This window comes from Balaenoptera acutorostrata, chromosome 17 (genome assembly GCF_949987535.1).
Source record: "Balaenoptera acutorostrata chromosome 17, mBalAcu1.1, whole genome shotgun sequence".
NCBI lineage: Eukaryota > Metazoa > Chordata > Mammalia > Artiodactyla > Balaenopteridae > Balaenoptera > Balaenoptera acutorostrata.
The window spans coordinates 73,066,219-73,085,187 of NC_080080.1; the positions used below are offsets into that span (position 1 = coordinate 73,066,219).

At 38.5% G+C, this 18,969-nt stretch overlaps 2 long non-coding RNA genes across 2 annotated transcripts in view; one reads left to right on the forward strand and one right to left on the reverse strand.

The window, feature by feature from the left end:
* Nucleotides 1-18,969, reverse strand: part of LOC130705567 (uncharacterized) — a 268,511-nt gene that overhangs the window by 186,773 nt on the left and 62,769 nt on the right. The gene's annotated exons all lie outside the window — the stretch shown is intronic.
* The window catches only part of LOC103015241 (uncharacterized), a 52,408-nt gene that overhangs the window by 17,509 nt on the left and 15,930 nt on the right, over nt 1-18,969 (forward strand). Inside the window, exon 3 of the long non-coding RNA XR_449843.2 lies at nt 1,384-1,523. This is a non-coding gene — a long non-coding RNA (uncharacterized LOC103015241). The remainder of the gene's footprint in view (nt 1-1,383; nt 1,524-18,969) is intronic.

Genomic DNA, 18,969 nt, shown 5'->3' on the forward strand with positions numbered 1-18,969 from the left:
TGCCCATCATGAGCTGGATTCTATTAGATCTACCAAGTCATAAAGTCAGACTGGCCCAGCAGCAATCCATTGTGAAACTGAAGTGGTATAACTGGGATTGAGCATAAGCAGGATATAAGACCAAAAGCAGCCTGATGGGCAGATAGCCCAGAACCCCATGTGTCCACCACAGTGGTCCCTTCCTCAGCTCATAACAATGGTTGCATTTGTGTGGAGGACTGAAGAACGAGAAGACAATGAAACGCGTTGTTATTCATGAGTAAGTCAGCTCAGTATTTAGATTCAAGCTGAAAATGGATGGCAGCTGCACTACAGCCTTACTGAGAAGTACCCTTAAAGAACAGAGCTCAGGGGAAATCCTCCAAGTGGGCATATTCTGAGGCAGTGCATTTGATCAACCACTTAGAGTGGAAGGAAGAGTGGCCTGAGGTTAGCCCAGTATTTATGTGAACTTACGGGCAGTGGCAAATGCCTCAAATGACTGGACAGTTGTCTAGAAAGAAATAGATTGGAAGATCATGGTAGAGGCATGTGAGGTACCAAACAGAAGAAGACACAAAGTATGAAGATCTTTGTATCATGCATGTTAACAGCCATCAGCGAGTATCCCACCATGGATGAAACACCAAAACACCTAAAGAACACAAAGACTTAGCAAACTGACATCAGTCAGTCTCTGACATGTATGAATGAACAGCTGATACTATCCACAGGCCCAAGAGTATGGGTTCCCACTTTTCAGCACTACTGTAGCTTTTCCAGCTACTGTATGTCTAACCTGTCAGTAATAGATACCAATGCAGAGGCTAGGGTAATCTAGAACAGATAATAGAGGAAAGAAATAAACATCAGTTGTGTACTCAAAACCAGATGTATCATCAGGGTCCACTACCTTTTCCTTACACGTTTTGAATAGGTTCCCTCAAGAAAAGAGACCTAACAAACTCCTGGAAGAGCTACTCAAGAACTTAACTGGTAGATACAAGTAGTGTCTTCACGTAAGTTCTTGAAGCAGCTCCTCCAGCAGTTTGGCAGGTCTCTCTTCTTGGTCTTGAGTCCTGTGCCTTAGTACTAAGTTGCAAACCACCCAGATCCCCCATTACAGACTGAAAGATTTAATCCGCCTAGCTGCAGGAAAGATTGTTGGCAAATAGCTTCCAGATGTCAGCCCTCTCTGGGGAACTGTTAGTTCCCCAGGAACACCTGCCTTAGTGTTTCCCACGGGTAGCCTGTATTCCATAATTCATGTATATGACTGGTATAAAGACCCAGCCAGCTTGCCTCAACTTGGGACAACCCTGAAGGATCATCCCAGATCTTCTTTTTTTTGTTCTACTTTTTAGTGATTGGTACGAAGACATAAAACTGTAAATCATCTTTTAGGTTTTCCTGACCCTCATCTTCAACATCCAATGAGTGCTTCCTGTCTACCAGACCCCATACCGAGTGCTTTACCTGCGTTGTCTCCTTTACACCTCGCCACTGCCCTCTGAGACAGTGATTGCTCTTATCTGCATCTACAGGTAAGAAAATTCCAGTTTAGAGGTAAGAAGTAAATTTCCAAAGTCATACAGCAACTAAATGGAGAAAACAGTTTCAGACTATCTGCTCTAGAACCAAATCCTGAGCCAAATCTCTGTATGCTTTTGCATCAGAAAAGCCAACACGTTCCTATTTTTAATTTTGCATCCTCACCCAGTCACTTTTGGAAAGGAATATTAATTATCCAGAAGCAATTTTAAAGAAAATGTTCCTGCTTGCCACAAGGAACAGAAGTTCATTCAGGTTACCTCATCTCATGCATGGTTAACATGACACATATGCTGTCTAATAACAGGATCTCTTAGACTCTAGAAAGAGACATACAACAAGACCTTTTGAAGAGAAAGAAATTAGGGACGAAATGAATATTTAGGATCCAAGAAACTCCAAAAGCCAGCTTATCTTGATGCTTTTCAGCTACAGTTTGTTGATATTTACTCTAGCATTTATCAGTTGGCATGGCTTAGCTCTTTCTCTGATTTTTCTTCTTTCTGGGTGTATCTCTCCACTTATACTTCTTCGACTAACTCCTCTATCCCCTCCCCCTATCTCTAGGTCAAACTCCTGAGGGAGTAAAATCATATTTGAGTAGAGCTTTCAAGTCAAGACTTCTTGAATGCTTTTGGCTACCTGTAATTGTGTGCCCTTGGGAAGTTCCAGTTCAATCAAATGTGGCCAGGGTAGGGAAGACTGGACATTGCAGATATAGGAAATGACCACCTATGCCTAAAGACGTTCTGGGAAAGGTGCCTTCAGCCAGCAATGGACAGTAGGGAAGTTTCCCTTTGAAGGAGATTGACAAGGCAGGCCTTTTCAGCTTCGACGATCCAGTATGTTGTGGAGGACTTGTCAGGGATAGAACACACATTTAACACTTCACCACTAGAGTAAGGCTTTTCCCCACCCATTAGAAGAAATGACCTATTTCTCTCTGCTATAATCCCTACTAGTTGCTGCTTCAATGTGTGAGACAGGCCAGGACTTCAAATGTGTTTCTTATGGGAGCTTATGGAATGTGACGACTGAAAGACATCTACTCCTGGATTTTCCTCTATGGGAAATAGGACATGATGAAATAGTCCAATATCAGAGGAATGATATAATCAGATCATCGTTTGCGAAAGTTAGTCTTGAATATGGGGTTAGTGAGATATTGAAGCAAGAGGAACTGAGAGACAGAGCAGTAAAGATGCTTTGCCAGAGTTTACATGAGAGATATTGTGGGTCTTACTATGAAAGAGGCAATGGGAATGGAGAGAAGCATAAGCCAGAGGTATTTTATAGTAGGTAAAAATTAAGGTGCTAATGACAATGAGATAAGGAGTGGAATCAATGGCAGGAGTGAGAGATGCCAACTATGACATGAAGATTGGTGATTTTAGGGACGATGGGGCCTGTAGTTAAGGCAAGAAGTACAGGTGGAGCAGAGGATTTTTTTTTATGGGGAAAGGATGACATATGACACATTTGATTTCGAACATGTTGCATTTGAATTTTCTTCAAGTGATCCATGTGGAACTTTCCAGAAGGAAGTATAAATCTGGATTTGGAGCTTAGAATAGAGATTGGAAATGGTCATATACATTTGGCAGCATATGGTCCATTCTAGCCCTTCCACTTTGAATATTACTTTCAATAAAGGAAAACATGCCAAATAGAATGTGCATTTCTTTCTGTGATCCCCAAAATAGACGTTATCTCTTTTTTCTTATTGCTTGCAGCATACTGAATTTCCGAGAGAAAAAAAAAAATCCCCCAAGATTACATACTAAATGATTTCATTTGTATAACATTTTTGAAAAAACAAGAATATATAAAATGTTATAAATGAAGACCACATTAATGGTTTCCAGAAGTTGGGCAGGGGGTACTGGAGGGAGGTGGGTGTGGTTATTAAAAGGGCACCATGAGGGAGTTTGTGGTGATGGAGCTTGACTGTGGTGGTGGTTCCCATCAACATGCACATGTGATAAAATTACATATAACAAAACATACACACACACATAGGCACAGGCAAAACTGGGCAAATAGAAATGAAAACTGATGGATGGATCAATGCTGATCTCTTGGCTGTGATATTGTATTCTTCATTTTCAAGACGTTACCATTGGAGAAAACTGGGTAAAGGGTAAATGGGATCTTGGCATCATTTCTTATAACTGCATGTGAATCTACAATTATCTGAAAATAAAAAGTGTAATTTTTAAAAATAGAAAGGCAAGATTATTCTGAGGAAAAAAAGTGTGTTTTCTCCTTATTTTTCCTCCATTTGCTTCCTTAACTTAGGAAACATTTGTGGCAAGCTGGTGGAGACAACAGCATTTAAGGAGGAAAGAGTATCCCAAAGTCTAAGAATAACTTGCCCTCATTGGGATAGAGCAGGGTGAGGGAATTTGAGAAAAAAGTAAAGAGAGAAGGAGATTGAAGAGTTCTCAGCACTGGATGATTGCGACAAGAATAAGGGATGTTTATTAAGATGCTGGCTGCTGACCAAGGAATGCCCAAGAACAAGGGCCAGCATACTGTACAAAGCAATGCCAAAGTACCCCCAGCATTTTTATAAACCCAGACAAAGGGACAGGGTGCGCATCTAGTGAATAGTGTTATTTGAAGGAGGTGCTCTCCCACCTACATTTAGAGAATGATGTTAAACAGAGCCATCTTAAGACCCACCCCCTGCTCAGCCCAGCTACAGTACCTTTCTGTTTCTTTAGCATTCATCTTAATCCTATAGAAAGTCTACATTTTTGTTTTTCCATCATCCTGTATGCTTTTTGTTATTTAAACCTCCTTTGGACATTAGTGGATTCCTTATAAGACTGGTGCTCAGCAGAGAGACTTCTTTGCCGCCACACTGATTTCTTTATACACCTCTAACTTTCATAGTGCATGGGGACCATGAGTATTTTGCTTTCTGAAATTCTATTTGGGGGACCTTCTACCAATCTGAAGCCACATTCTTCTCTATAATCACCCACCAACAAACTATACTCTCCTCTGATTTTGTTTCAATTTGATTTCCTTGACACTAATTTATACGTCTGATTATTCTTGGAATTGCTTTATTTTTTTTCCTTATTATGAAATCTGAGATTTCTTGTATTACTTCTGCATCACCAGTGAGTTCTTCCTTCCTGACAAGAACTGGCTCCAAAGTTCTGCATGTTACAACTTCTATCTTCTTGGAGAACAAAGTCTCATCAAGTCAATTGAAGAGTATATCAAAACCATGCTTTTGGCAGAGTAAGGCTTTTCAGCAGATGTCTGAATAGTTCAAGTTTCCTATAACAACCAGATCATATCCCTGCACCTGCTTTATAATCCGTGTGAGAAATGCATCATTCCTCTCCCCTAACTGCCCAGCCATCCACAGTAGTGACATCACATGTTTCCTTCTCAGTTTACCCTTAACCAGATGTTCTCAACTGTGTTTCCAAAATTAGGCTTATTAACTTTCTTCTGTAGGAAACTTCGATACTCTCCAGCCATTTCTGTTAGGTGTATTTTTCTTGTCAATGCTTAAGGTCACTTTCATTGCCATTTATGGTATTGGTGATTGTTATGAGCAGATGTGTATCAATTTGTGGTAAAAATCTTCAGTTATTTTATTACTCTATGCAACAGTATGTAGGTACCTGTAATCATAAGTGTCAATCATGGCCTTCTTATTTACTTTTCCCCCTGAGAGGCAATAAGTCCTCCCTCCTCTAAAGGAGAAAGCTATACCACAGCAGCAATTATTGATGATATCAAAATGTTACAGAGTTCTTTGAGGACATTTTCTTCTTTCCCCTCAATTTTCACTTTTTAGATGCCTTTTCAAACAGGTTGGTGGGGCTCCTGTAAAATATGTTCTTTTCAGGCAACTGCCCAATGAGTCAGAATGGGCTGAATTTCATAAAATGGTAAGAAAAATCATTCTCATCTGAATCATTGTTCAACTTGTTTGACAGTGAGCACACAAATTTAAATAACAGAGAAAAAAACTTCAACTCTCCCTGTGGCACCAAGTAACTGATTCTGAGAGGACAAATTGTATTATACGGGTGATGCAGGAATTTTTTTTCTTCTGGCTGCACCACACAGCTTGCAGGATCTCAGTTCCCCAACCAAGAACTGAACCCAGGCCACGGCGGCAGCTAGTTACTAGACCACCAGGGAACTCCCCAGGAATTCTTAAACAAAAATGTTTTCATTGTTTTTAGCTCCCCTTTTGTGGGTTTTTTGCCTTTACATTTTGCACCTTGCTTTATGAGTACCAGCATCATTGTACAAGTTCCTCGCAGATGTTAATGACCCAGAATGATAAGCCTTTAGTATAATCTCCACTCATAGCTTCTTCATATCATTCCAAAAGATATTCCCAAACATTCTAGTTCAATGATTGTTAATATAACACAAAGTGATTTGTAGAGTTTTGCTTGGGATGTTCCTGTGCTTGTTTTAAACAACATTTAAAAGAAAAAGTTAAAAAAACCTTTTCTGTTAGTATTCACAATTCCATAACAGGTGTCTCCTTTGTCATGCAGCAGTAGGGGTGCAGGTTCTACAATGAGAACATTGATGACATCCAGATAAGGGGGACTGTCTGCTTCCAGAGAGGAGAGTCCCCTTGGTGACCAATTTCTTCCCAAGAAAGTCGCAGGACAAGCAACTGACAGGGAACCCACTGGCCTGAGTGATCAGGCAGCTAGTATGTAACACACTAGCAGTCCAGGTCACCTGTTTTCACATGTGGCCCAAACACAAGCAGAGGAGAGAAGCAAAAAACAGAAAAATGTAAAGGTCAGAAATAAGGTAAACACAACCTAAATTGCAATGAATGAATGCCAGGAAAAGCATCAAAATCAACAGTGCAATACAAGGTAAGAAATACAACCACAGGAGACAGAACAATTGCAAGAGAAGAAAAAGGAAAAGGAAATATAAGAGGGCAAAATTACCAGGGAGAGGTAACAAAGCTATTGTAACATAAGATTTAGAACGTAACACTTTTTCAATATTTAGTTAATATTATTTTTAACTGTATAAAGCAATAATAATGTATGATGTTAATGGAATTTAAAGTATATTGTGACATGGAAGCAACCTAAATGTCCATTAACAGATGAATGGATAAAGAAGATGTGATATATATAGGTAGGTAGACAGATAGATAGATATAGGTATGCATATAATGGAATATTAGCCATAAAAAAGAATGATATAATGTCATCTGCAGCAACATGGATAGACCCAGAGATTATCATATTAAGTGAAGTAAGTCACACAAAGACAACATATGCTATCACTTACATGTGCAATCTAAAATATGATACAAATGAACTTATTTACAAAAGAAAAACAGACTCACAGACATAGAAAACAAATTTACAGTTACCAAAGGGGAAAAAGGGTGGGGGAGGGATAAATTAAGAGTTTGGGACTTGCAGATACAAACTACTATAGATAAAATAGATAAACAACAAGGTCCTACTGTATAGCACAGGGAACTATATTCAATACCTTGTAATAAACCATAATGGAAAAGAATATGAAAAAGCATATATTGTGGGGAAGAATGAAATGTACAAACATATGACAAAAGTTACACAAATGATAGAGTGAAAGTGATCTAAGATTCTTTTATTATTTGGGAGAAAAGTAAGAGTTTTTATTAACATTAAAATTTGATGTCAAGAAGCCTCATTAATTTCTAGGAGTAATCACTAAAATAATAGCAAACAAGTATAGACTTCCAAATTAATAAGGCAGTGGTAAAAAAACCAAATGATTTGAAAAAAATACTCAAGTCAAATGAAAGAAAGGGAATAGAATCAGAGAATAGGCAAAACAAATAAAAAGCAGATAGATGGGAGAAGACCTTCAAGATGGCGGAGGAGTAAGACATGGAGATCACCTTCCTTCCCACAAATACATCAGAAATACACCTACATGTGGAACAACTCCTACAGAAGACCTACTGAATGATGGCAGAAGACCTCAGACTTCCCAAAAGGCAAGAAATTCCCGATGCACCTGGGTAGGGCAAAAGAAAAAAGGAAAAACAGAGACAAAAGAATAGGAACAGGACCGACCTCTCTGGGAGGGAGCTGGGAAGGAGGAAAAGTTTCCACACACGAGGAAGCCCCTTCACTGGCAGAGACAGGGGGTAGCAGGGGGGAAGCTTCAGAGCCACGGAGGAGAGCGCAGCAACAGGGGTGCAGAGGGCAAAGCGGAGAGATTCCCGCATAGAGGATCGGTGCCAACCAGCACTCACCAGCCCGAGAGGCTTGTCTGCTCACCCGCCGGGGCGGGCGGGGCTGGGAGCTGAGTCTCGGGCTTCGGAGGTCGGATCCCAGGGAGAGGACTGGGGTTGGCTGCTTGAACACAGCCTGAAGGGGGCTAGTGCGCCATGGCTAGCCGGGAGGGAGTCCGAGAAAAAGTCTGGAACCGCCTAAGAGGCAAGAGACCATTGTTTCAGGGTGTGGAAGGAGAGGGGATTCAGAGCGCCGCCTAAACGAGCTCCAGAGACGGGCACGAGCCGTGGCTATCAGCGTGGACCCCAGAGATGGGTATGAGATGCTAAGGTTGCTGCTGCCGCCACCAAGAAGCCTGTGTGCAAGCCCAGGTCACTCTCCACACCGCCCCTCCCGGGAACCTGTGCAGCCCGCCACTGCCAGGGTCCCATGATCCAGGGACAACTTCCCCGGGAGAACACACGGCGCGCCTCAGGCTGGTGCAACATCACGTGGCCTCTGCCGCCGCAGGCTTGCCCCGCATTCCATACCCTTCCATCCCCCCGGCCTGAGTGAGCCAGAGCCCCCGAATCACCCGCTTCTTTAACCCCGTCCTGTCTGAGCGAAGAACAGATGCCCTCAGGTGACCTACATGCAGAGGCGAGGCCAAATCCAAAGCTGAACCCCGGGAGCTGTATGAACAAAGAAGAGAAAGGGAAATCTCTCCCAGCAGCCTCAGGAGCAGGAGATTAAATCTCCACAATCAACTTGATGTACCCTGCATCTGTGGAATAACTGAATAGACAATGAATCAGCCCTAAATTGAGACGGTGGACTTTGGGAGCAACTGTAGACTTGGGGTTTGCTTTCTGCATCTAATTTGTTTCTGGAATTATGTTTATCTTAATTTAGTATTTAGAGCTTATTATTTATGGTTGATTTGTTTAATGATTTGGTTGCCCTCTTCCTTTTTTAATTTTTTATATATATATATTTTTTCCTTTTTCTCTTTTTGTGAGTGTGTATGTGCATGCTTCTTTGTGTGATGTTGTCTGTATAGCTTTGCTTTTGCCATTTGTCCTAGGGTTCTGACTGTCCGTTCGTTTTTTTGCTTTTTTAGTATAGTTTTTAGCGCCTGTTATCATTGGTGGCCTCGATTTTTGGTTTGGTTGCTCTCTTCTTTCATACTCTCTTTATTTTAATTATTTTTAATTTTTTATTTTAAATAATTTTTTTCTATTTTAATAAATTTATTTTATTTTACTTATTTATTTTCCCTCCCTCCCGCCCTCCCTCCCTCTCTCTCTCTCTCGCTCTCTTTCTTTCTTTCTTTCTTTTTCTACCTGTCCTTCTGAGCCATGTGACTGACAGGGTCTTGGTGCTCCTGCTGGGTGTCAGGCCTGAGCCTCTTAGGTGGGAGAGCCGAGTTCGGGACACTGGTCCACCAGAGACCTCCCGGCCTCACGTAATATCAAACAGCAAATGCTCTCCCAGAGATCTCCATCTCAATGCTAAGACCCAGCTCCACTCAACAACGAGCAAGCTACACTGCTGGACACCCTATGCCAAACAACTAGCAAGACAGGAACACAACCCCACCCATTAGCACAGAGGCTGCCTAAAATCATAGTAAGGTCACAGACACCCAAAAACACACCACCGGACATGGTCCTGCCAACCAGAAAGACAAGATCCAGCCTCATCCACCAGAACACAGGCACCAGTCCCCTCCACCAGGAAGCCTAAACAACCCACTGAACCAACCTTACCCACTGGGGGCAGACACCAAAAACAACCAGAACTACAAACCTGCAGCCTGCAAAAAGGAGACCCCAGACACAGTAAGTTAAGCAAAATGAGAAGACAGAGAAATACACAGCAGATGAAGGAGCAAGGTAAAAACCCACCAGACCAAACAAATGAACAGGAAATAGGCAGTCTACCTGAAAAAGAATTCAGAGTAATGATAGTAAAGATGATCCAAAATCTTGGAAATAGAATGGAGAAAATACAAGAAACGTTTAACAAGGACCTAGAAGAACTAAAGAGCAAACAAACAATGATGAACAACACAATAAATGAAATTAAAAATTCTCTAGAAGGAATCAATAGCAGAATAACTGAGGCAGAAGAATGGATAAGTGACCTGGAAGATAAAATAGTGGAAATAACTACCGCAGAGCAGAATAAAGAAAAAAGAATGAAAAGAATTGAGGACAATCTCAGAGACCTCTGGGACAACATTAAATGCATCAACATTCGAATTATAGGGGTCCCAGAAGAAGAAGAGAAAAAAAAGGGACTGAGAAAATATTTGAAGAGATTACAGTTGAAAACTTCCCTAATATGGGAAAGGAAAGAGTCAATCAAGTCCAGGAAGCACAGAGAATCCCATACAGGATAAATCCATGGAGAAACACGCCAAGACACATATTAATCAAACTATCAAGAATTAAATACAAAGAAAAAATATTAAAAGCAGCAAGGGAAAGGCAACAACTAACATACAAGGGAATCCCCGTAAGGTTAACAACTGATCATTCAGCAGAAACTCTGCATGCCAGAAAGGAGTGGCAGGACATATCTAAAGTGATGAAAGCGAAAAACCTACAACCAAGATTGCTCTACCCAGCAAGGATCTCACTGAGATTTGACAGAGAAATTAAAACCTTTACAGACAAGCAAAAGCTAAGAGAATTCAGCACCACCAAACCAGCTCTACAACAAATGCTAAAGGAACTTCTCTAGGCAGGAAACACAAGGGAAGGAAAAGACTTAAAATAACAAACCCAAAACAATTAAGAAAACGGTAATAGGAACATACATAGCGATAACTACCTTAAATGTAAATGGATTAAATGCTCCAACCAAAAGACATAGATGGTTGAATGGATGCATAAACAAGACCAGTATACATGCTGTCTACAAGAGACCCACTTCAGACCTAGGGACACATACAGACTGAAAGTGAGGGGATGGAAAAAGATATTCCATGCAAATGGAAATCAAAAGAAAGCTGGAGTAGCAATTCTCCTATCAGACAAAATAGACTTTAAAATTAAGACTACTGCAAGAGACAAAGAAGGACACTGCATAATGATCAAGGGATCAATCCAAGAAGAAAATATAACAATTGTAAATATTTATGCACCCAACATAGGAGCACCTCAATACATAAGGCAAATGCTAACAGCCATAAAAAGGGAAATCGACAGTAACACAAGTATAGTAGGGGACTTTCACAGCCCACTTTCATCAATGGACAGATCATCCAAAATGAAAATAAATATGGAAACACAAGCTTTCAATGACACATTAAACAAGATGGACTTAATTGATATTTATAGGACATTCCATCCAAAAACAGCAGATTACACTTTTTTCTCAAGTGCCCATGGAACATTCTCCAGGATAGATCATATCTTGGGTCACAAATCAAGCCTTGGTACATTTAAGAAAATTGAAATCATATCAACTATCTTTTCCAACAAGGACGCTATGAGACTAGATATCAATTACATGAAAAAAATCTGTAAAAAATACAAACACATGGAGGCTAAACAATACACTACTAAATAACCGAGAGATCACTGAAGAAATCAAACAAGAAATCAAAAAATACCTAGAGACAAATTACAACAAAAACTCGATGATCCAAAACCTATGGGATGCAGCAAAAGCCGTTCTAAGAGGGAAGTTTATAGCTATACAAGCCTACCTCAAGAAACAAGAAAAATCTCAAATAAACAATCTAAACTTACACCTAAAAAACTAGAGAAGGAAGAACAAACAAAACCCAAAGTTAGCAGAAGGAAAGAAATCATAAAGATCAGAGCAGAAATAAATGAAATAGAAAGAGAAAACAATAGCAAAGATCAATAAAACTAAAAGCTGGTTCTTTGAGAAGATAAACAGAATTGATAAACCATTAGCCAGACTCACCAAGAAAAAGAGGGAGAGGACTCAAAACAATAAAATTAAAAATGAAAAAGGAGAAGTTACAACAGACACTGCAGAAATACAAAGCATCCTAAGAGACAACTACAAGCAACTCTATGCCAATTAAATGGACAACCTGGAAGAAATGGACAAATTCTTAGAAAAGCACAACCTTCTGAGACTGAACCAGGAAGAAATAGAAAATATAAACAGACCAATCACAAGCACTGAAATTGAAACTGTGATTTAAAATCTTCCAACAAACAAAAGCCCAGGACCAGATGGCTTCAGAGGTGAGTTCTATCAAACATTTAGAGAAGAGCAAACACCTATCCTTCCCAAACTCTTCCAAAATATAGCAGAGGGAGTAACACTCCCAAACTCATTCTACGAGGCCACCATCACCCTGATACCAAAACCAGACAAAGATGTCACAAAAAAAGAAAACTACAGGCCAATATCACTGATGAACATGGATGTAAAAACCCTCAACAAAGTACTAGCAAACAGAATCCAACTGCACATTAAAAGCAGCATACACCATGACCAAGTGGGGTTTATCCCAGGAATGCACGAATTATTCAATATATGCAAATCAATCAATGTGATACAGCATATTAACAAATTGAAGGATAAAAACCATATGATCATCCTAACAGATGCAGAAAAAGCTTTTGACAAAATTCAACACCCATTTATGGTAAAAACCCTCCAGAAAGTAGGCATAGAGGGAACTTACCTCAACATAATAAAGGCCATATATGACAAACCCACAGCCAACATCGTTCTCAATGGTGAAAAACTGAAACCATTTCCACTAAGATCAGGAATAAGACAAGGTTGTCCACTCTCACCACTATTATTCAACATAGTTTTGGAAGTTTTAGACACAGCAATCAGAGTAGAAAAAGAAATAAAAGGAATCCAAATCAGAAAAGAAGAAGTAAAGCTGTCACTGTTTGCAGATGACATGATACTATACATAGAGAATCCTAAAGATGCTACCAGAAAACTACTAGAGCTAATCAATGAATTTGGTAAAGTAGCAGGATACAAAATTAATGCACAGAAATCTCTTGCATTCCTATACACTAATGATGAAAAATCTGAAAGAGAAATTAAGGAAACACTCCCATTTACCATTGCAACAAAAAGAATAAAATACCTAGGAATAAGCATACCTAAGGAGACAAAAGACCTGTATGCAGAAAACTATAAGACACTGATGAAAGAAATTAAAGAGGATACAAACAGATGGAGAGATATACCATGTTCTTGGATTGGAAGAATCAACATTGTGAAAATGACTATACTACCCAAAGCAATCTACAGATTCAATGCAATCCCTACCAAACTACCAATGGCATTTTTCACAGAACTAGAAGAAAAAATTTCACAATTTGTATGGAAACACAAAAGATCCCAAATAGCCAAAGCAATCTTGAGAAAGAAAAACGGAGCTGGAGGAATCAGGCTCCCTGACTTCAAACTATACTACAAAGCTACAGTAATCAAGACAGTATGGTACTGGCACAAAAACAGATATATAGATCAATGGAACAAGATAGAAAGTCCAGAGATAAACCCACACATATATGGTCACCTTATTTCTGATAAAGGAGGCAAGAATATACAATGGAGAAAAGACAGTGTCTTCAGTAAGTGGTGCTGGGAAAACTTGACAGCTACAGGTAAAAGAATGAAATTAGAACACTCCCTAACACCATACACAAAAATAAACTCTAAATGGATTAAAGACCTAAATGTAAGGCCAGACACTATCAAACTCTTAGAGGAAAGCAAAGGCAGAACACTCTATGACATAAATCACAGCAAGATCCTTTTTGACCCACCTCCTAGAGAAATGGAAATAAAAACAAAAATAAACAAATGGGACCTAATGAAACTTAAAAGTTTTGCACAGCAAAGGAAACCATAAACAAGAAGAAAAGACAACCCTCAGAATGGGAGAAAATATTTGCAAAGGAAGCAACTGACAAAGGATTAATCTCCAAAATTTACAAGCAGCTCATGCAGCTCAATATCAAAAAACAAACAACCCAATCCAAAAATGGGCAGAAGACCTAAATAGACATTTCTCCAAAGAAGATACACAGATTGCCAACAAACACATGAAAGGATGCTCAATGTCACTAATCATTAGAGAAACGCAAATCAAAACTACAATGAGGTTTCACCTCACATCAGTCAGAATGTCCATAATCAAAAAATCTACAAACAATAAATGCTGGAAAGGGTGTGGAGAAAAGGGAACCTTCTTGCACTGTTGGTGGGAATGTAAATTGATACAGCCACTATGGAGAACAGTTTGGAGGTTCCTTCAAAAACTAAAAATAGAACTACCATATGACCCAGCAGTCCCACTACTGGGCATATACCCTGAGGAAACCATAATTCAAAAAGAGTCACGTACCACAATGTTCATTACAGCACTATTTACAATAGCCAGGACATGGAAGCAACCTAAGTGTCCATCGACAGATGAATGGACAAAGAAGATGTGGCACATATATACAATGGAATATTACTCAGCCATAAAAAGAAATGAAATTGAGCTATTTGTAGTGAGGTGGATGGACCTAGAGTCTGTCATACAGAGTGAAGTAATTCAGAAAGAGCAAAACAAATACCGTATGCTAACACATATATATATGGAATCTAAAAAAAAAAAAAAAAATGGTTCTGAAGAACCCAGGGGCAGGACAGGAATAAAGACACAGATGTAGAGAATGGACTTGAGGACACGGGGAGGGGGAAGGGTAAGCTGGGACGAAGTGAGAGAGTGGCATGGACATATATACACTATCAAATGTAAAACAGATAGCTAGTGAGAAGCAGCCACATAGCACAGGGAGATTAGCTCGGTGCTTTGTGACCACCGAGGTGGCATAGGGAGGGTGGGAGGGAGACACAAGAGGGAGGAGATATGGGGATATATGTATATGTATAGCTGATTCTTTGTTATAAAGCAGAAACTAACACACCATTGTAAAGCAATTATACTCCAATAAAGATGTTAAAAAAAAAAATTACCCAGATACCCTTTTCCCAAAGGAAAAAAAAAGCAGATAGATGGTAGATTTAAACTCAAATATATTAAGATGTGCATTAAATGTAACTGGATTAAAAAGTTTAAATTAAAAGACAAAGCCTGTTCACCGAGAAATAAAATGTATGCTGTTTAAAAGAGCTATCTAAAGCATAAGGATACAGAAGGGCTTAAAGTAAAAGGCTGTAACAAGATATACTATGCAAACATTAATGAAAACTATATGAGGTAGCATATAAATAACACACAAAATAAAACAAAGAAAAAAGGCACTAGTAAGATAAAGAAGCCCCTTCATAATGATAAAATGTTCAATTTACCAGGAAAATATAATAATTCTAAACCATACTCACCTAATAGCATAATCCCAAAACAAAACAAAAAGTAGCAGAAATGCACAGAAAAATTAATTCATAATTAAAGTTTAATTCACAATTAAAATGAAAGAATCTTAGTATACCTCTAGAAGAAGCAGACAAAAGTCAGTAAGGATACAGCATATTTGAAGAACATGATTAATAAACCTGAATCATTGGGTGATATGCAACATCCAAACTCAATAACTGCAGAATATATTTTCTTTTCAAAAATACGTGAAACTGCTTCAGAGATAACAATAATACTCGACCATAAAGAATTACAATCTCAGAGTATATTCTCTGATCACAATGTAATTATGCTAGAAATTGATAAGCAAAAGATATTCTAAAAATCCCCCATATGGTTTAATATAGGAAATATAGTTCTAATTAACAAATGGGTCAAGGAAGAAATCATAAAGATAATCAGAAAGTCTTTGAACTGATAGATAACAAAACTAATTTATATACAAACTTGTGGAACTCAGGAAAAAAAACAGGATTTAGAAGAAAATTTCACTAAAAATGGCAAGAACCTTGTACCAAAATTTTTGAAAATTTACATGAAATTGACAAATTATTAGAAAAACACAACTTAAAAAGCTGACATAAAAATAATAAATAGAATGTAAAACATTCCCATAAAGAAAACTCCAGGCTTCACCAGCAAGTTGTTCTAAATATTAAAGAAAGAAATAACTCCAATCTTATAAGAAATCTTCCAGAGATCAGAAAAAGAGGAGACACTTTTCAAATAATTTTACAAGGTCAAGATAACCTTGGTCCCAAAACTCGACAAGGAAGAATAATTGCAGGCCAATCTCACTATGAACAGAGTTTCAAATATTCCAAATCAAATATTAACAAATTGAATCCAGCTATACACAGAAATAATACAATATGAACAACTTTCATTTGCCCCAGGAAAGTTGGGGCAAAGTTATTTTAACATTAGAAAATCCATGTAATTTAGTGCATTTACTGAATGTTATGATGATTTGCACAGAGGCAGAAAAGGCATCTGATAAAATTCAATATCCTGTCAAGATAAATATTAGCAAACGACCAAAAAAATATCAAGTATTCTATTTAATGGTGAAACATTAAACATTTCTTTCTGAGATTGGGGAAGGACAAGAATGCCATTGTTATTTCTATTCAACATTACGCTGGAGGTCTTAGCGAGTGCAGTAAGATGAAAACAGAATGAAAGGTAAATGGATTAGAAAGAAACCAAACTTTCACTATTCACAGATGACATGTGTGTATAGCAAACTCCAAAAGATTCCACTGATTGTTAGTTAGATTAATGAAGGTGTATCAAGTTAGCCTGATTCAAAATCAATGAATAAAAATCAACTGTACTGGCAGTGTTCTGTTTCTTTACCTGGGGACTTGCTATATGTGCATCTGCTTCTTACTGATTTGTTAAGTTGTACATGCATGTTTTGTGCACCTTTTTTATTAACCCGTACCCATTGCTAGTACCCTAAAGGTGTCATACTCTTCCTAATAGGTTCTACCAGCTTAATAGAGAGGGAAAAGGTAGGTAGCACTCAGCCTGAAAAGCAACAGTATACTTATATGAAAACATTTAAAGCCTTACTTAATGGACACTTGCTTCTGATGCTCAGGATCTGGCTTAATTCCATTCCTGTTTTACTGTTTAAGTTTCTTTTTAAAGCAACCATTTCCTTTGTATCGTTTACAACAGACCCTGCAGAACTATGACAGAAGCTATTTATCCAACAAATCATACTATTTCCCTTGTAGATATTTTACCTTAAAATAGGCATTTACTTGGACAATTCTATGTACCTAGCTTTCAGTCAAAGAGATCTATATATTACACTTGGCCCTTGATGCATTGATTTATACATTAGCCTTTCCCTGAAGGAAACGGTCGTTCAGAAGGAAGGAGCAATTTGATAAAGCCTATACAGCAAGTCATTGTAAATAGAACTGAAACATTTTCTTAGAGACAAAGTAGAACAATTTCTTTTCAACCTCTGATCAGTAGATAAAAATAAGTTGGATATAAATTTATGGGCACAAACAAGCACTATTTGATCCACTTACTGCTCGCTGCACTGAACACTGTTAAAATCCACCGGAAGCCCAAAGAGCCATTAGCAAAGGGTGGCAGTCACAGCACCCCTGTCATCGGGCCTAAGAGCAGAACAGAAACGCAGCATCAGGCCTCACGTAGGGAAATGGTTTAGAACTCTGGCAAAACTCCCATGCTCCTAGGGTACCTGCTTCCTCTTAAAAAAACATCATGCACTTTAAATACCTGAACCACTTTTCATCTAAAAAAATACCATCCACTACTACACGGTTATTGTAATAACCTATATTATATGTACATTAGACATTAGAAATACAAACACTGACATTCTTTGCCTTACCTGTTACAGCACAAGAAACCATAAACGAGTCTGTCAAATAACAAAAGGCTTTTGTTAAACATCCCAAAACTAATCTGTCATTACTCTGCCTGTCAAGGGAAAAAAAAAAGTCCGAAAACACAAATTCATATCATTTTCTATTAACCAACTAAAAATAGAGGGTAAAATGTAATTCCACTAGAAAAATGAATAAGTACTTGAAAACCATCACATTCTATAAAGGTCTAGCTTTTGGAAACTGTAACCCTGTCATTAAATTATTTCCCCAAATCCATTCACACAGTCATGTGCTGAGTCTAAGAGGAGGAGGAAAGATCATTTTTTTCCCCAAATTTGGTATCTAGCTTGCTAAAAAAAGACAAAGGCACATTTTATCATCCTGGAAAAAGTGACTTCAGTGAAGCAGATAAAGTGTCTAATAAGGCCTAATTATCTCATGTTGTGATTCTTTTTAAATCACTTTTAACCTCAGGAAGAATTTTAATTATCTTGTATAATAAAGTCTCTCCTTATTTCACCCCCTCTAGGAGAAAAGACATATTAAAGCTTATTTTTGTCAAAAGATAAGAGCAGTATTAAGTTTAAATTGATGTCATTATGAAATATTCGATATCAGGATTACACATTTCAACTTCAGTAATTATTCGAGCGGTCACAAAAAGAGTATCATTGCACCACCAGCTCCTAGAAAGGCCATCATTGCTATCAGCACGCCTGTGATACACCAGGGATGGTGGGGGAGAGGAAAATGTGTTCTTTCTATTCCAGTAGAGTCTTGTGATTCCAAGGTTAAATTATTGAAGCAGTTTGGGAGGTACTTTTTAATATGATTTTCAAAAAGTTTTCTCCTCATTATCAACTCTTTAATAAACACTTCAAAGTTTCTGTGAGCTTCTCTACTGGGAAAAAATATTAATTCATGAGTTCTTCTTCCCAAACATACACTCACTTCTCTCACTGGGATTCAAGAACTCAAGAAGGAAATGTTATGCAAGGTCTGCATATGGAGAGACAAAGTTTCCCTTCTTCTTCTTCCTATTTCTCCTACAAATACAGCCCCTGCATGCTGGGCACAGAACCTCTATCCTGCAATACGATTCTGGCATGAGGGACAGCCTCTCCGACTCAGGGAGGGCCTCTGAAACAGGGCATTAACCTATTTCTCTCCTCTTCCTTCCTCATCCACATAAAATAACAATAGTTAGTGTTGACTAGATGCTGGGCACAGTGATAAGCCCTTCCCAACACATTTATCTCATTCACATTCACAACTCCACCCCCCTCTACTAATGAAGTAACTGAGCCTTAGAAATATTTGGTGGCTTCCCCGACATTACACAGCTAGTGGATGATGGAATTTGAATGCATCTCTGTTTCAATTTACAGAATCTGCTCATGTAACCATCACACCAGTTGTAACACACTCCTTTATT